Source organism: Sciurus carolinensis, chromosome 12 (genome assembly GCF_902686445.1).
Source record: "Sciurus carolinensis chromosome 12, mSciCar1.2, whole genome shotgun sequence".
In the NCBI taxonomy this organism is placed as follows: Eukaryota; Metazoa; Chordata; class Mammalia; order Rodentia; family Sciuridae; genus Sciurus; species Sciurus carolinensis.
The window spans coordinates 24,419,108-24,421,921 of NC_062224.1; positions in this window are offsets into that span (position 1 = coordinate 24,419,108).

Genomic DNA, 2,814 nt, shown 5'->3' on the forward strand with positions numbered 1-2,814 from the left:
TTTTGGGATCAGTGCTTACTTCAATAACTCATTTCCTATTAAAAAAGATTTCTAACCAGGAGCAGTGGCGCATACCTGTAATTCCAGTGGCTTGTGAGGCTGAGGTGTTAGGATAGTAAGATCAAAGCCAGCCTCAGCAACAGGGAGGTGCTAAGCAACTCAATGAGACCCTGTCTCTAAATAAAATACAAAATAGGTCTGGAGATGTGAATCAGTGACCGACTACCCCTTAGTTCAATTCCTGATATGCCCCCCACAAAGATCTAGATTCCACAGTATTTCTTGTTAGATTTTTGTAGAATTAAAAAATTTTAAGATACATTTTTAGTTTTGAGAAGGTACATTCTTCAATGGGAAGAAACGTTATAATCACTTAGTATTTTACTGTTGAATTTGTAACATTTAAAAATAATATGCATGTAAAAAGCAGATAAATTTTCATTATACTGAAGAAATCTCTGCAACAGGCAAACATTGCTATGATACTGTTGCTTATCCCCCATGGAGTTCCTTGCAGGGTCACAGGCGTGACACAGGGAGAATGTATGATGCTGTGCTCAAGTAAGCCCTCAAACCAATTGGCTATAGTTATTATCAAGTATTACTCAGGTATTGAGGTCATGGAGTTAATATCTTTTCCTCCTTTTGTCCTTTTGGTTCTCAGTAGTTGTTTTTGAATTTCTATAGACAAGGGCTTTATGGTGCTGGGGGTGAAACTCAGGGCTTCTGAAATGAAATGGTAGGCAAGTCACTCTACCAGTCCAGAGCAGGGATTTGGACCAGCAATCTAGTTGCAAGGAGCGCCTTAGGACTTGGTTTGAAACACTGTTTGCATAGCAAACTCAACCCTTCTTAAAATTATATCACCCAAACTTGGGTGATCAGGGTGAGGGCTAATGGATATCACAGTGGAGATGAGTTCTGAAGCTTCCCTAACTGTGTTAGTCAGCTTTCCATCACTATAACAAATACCTGAGAAAATAAACTTACAAAGAAAAAAGGTTTCTATTAATTCATGGTTTTAGAGGTTTCAGTCCCTGATCAGTTGGTCCTGTTTCTTTTAAGCCTGTACTCTTCGTGATGGGAATACATGGCGGAGCAAAACTGCTCTCCTCGTGGCTGGGAAGTGAAAGAGAGAGAAGGAAGAAGGGTCTGGGGTTCCATAATCCCTTCATGCCTTCCCCAAACTTAAAGACCTCCCACTAGGCCCACCCTCTTAAAGTCTTTTTGACTTCCCAATAATGTTTTCCAGGGCACCAAGCCTCCAAAGCATGGGCTTTTGGGGATATTTAAGGCCTAAACCATACTACCAACTCCATGCTCAGTACAGCTCTGCTGAATAAGGGCCTGATTTTTGGCTCTTGCTCTTGAAATTCTTTGCAGTCATTAATATTCAACTTTTTGCCCAGTTCTATCTATTAATGGTGTTTGCTCGGATCTCTGTCTTCCTTGAATCCCATGGTTGCTGCAGCTTCCGGTCTCCACATCCCACATAATTTGGCGTGGTTCCTCTCTCCCAGGTCTCCCTCCTCTTCATCCTTGTGACTGGCTGGCCCCCTCCTGAGAGTACCAGATACCTCCCCAGGGCATTTGGGTGTCCCCAGGGTATTTCCTTCTGCTGGAATGCTCCATTCCCTCTGGATTGAACATGCAATTCTGAGTCAGTCATGCAGACCTGCTGCCTCTGGAGTAAGGTACCCTTCAGAGGTGGTCCTTCTAGGTCCTTCCATTGAATCCCACTGGTATTCAAGATGTTTGTCCAGTAGTCCCCTCTCTACCTGTATTTTCACTTTCTGGGGTTTCAGTTACCTGGAGTCAACTGCAGTCCAAAAATCTCAAAGGAAAATTTCCATATTTTGAGAGACAGAGAACAAAAGAGTATACACTAGAGAGACAACATTCATATAATTTTATTACAGTATATTGTTATGCTTGTTCTATTTTACTATTAGTTACTTTTGTTAATCTCTTACTATGGCTAATTTAAAATTAAGCTTCATCACAAGTATGTATACACAGGAAAAAAATAGTATCTATAGGGTTTGGTACCATTAGGCATCTACTGGGGGTCTTGGAACATTTTCCCTGAAGATCAGGGGGGTTACTGTATATTTTATGTTTTGGTGTTTTTAGATTTTAAGTGTCTTGGAGTCAGGATTTTTGTACTATTACTTTTTATTCCTGGTACTTACCACAACGACTGTTCATTAAAAACTACATCTGTCAAAGTAGAGGGATGAATGAATGACATTCCTGGAGTCGCCTTGCCTGGAAGAGTCTGCCTCTTCAGGAGATCTCTTGAGACCCTGGGAATGATGGAGTGGTTTGTAAGACACCCTCTGCTGTGTCAGTCATTAAAGAAACAAAGACCTTGGGGCCCCCTTAAGAGGAGCCATCAGTAACCCTCTTCTCTGTATTTCTCTAGCTAAGCCTGTAAAAAGAAATTCTGAAGACTTGGCTTTACACTGTTACTCTTTTGTGCCTCCCACAGCCCCCAGTTCTTCTGCGGCACTTCCAGTTTTACAAGCTGGGGAAGCTTTGTCTCTCCAACATTTTGTGGGAAAGCATGTGAGGTCCACAGAGGGAAGGACTGGGAAAATCATCTTACAGTTGATGGAACGCAATTTTTTTTTTTTTTTTTTGATAAGAATGACTCACTGCATAGAATGCCCTCAACTGAAAACAACAGTATTTTTTAAATGTACCTATTGTCAAAGGCTTTGGGCGGAGAGTCAAATAATTACATAATGGAATTGCAGAAACCAGTAGCAGATGCAGGGTTCATACTTAGTGAACAGACCTCTCCTACATACC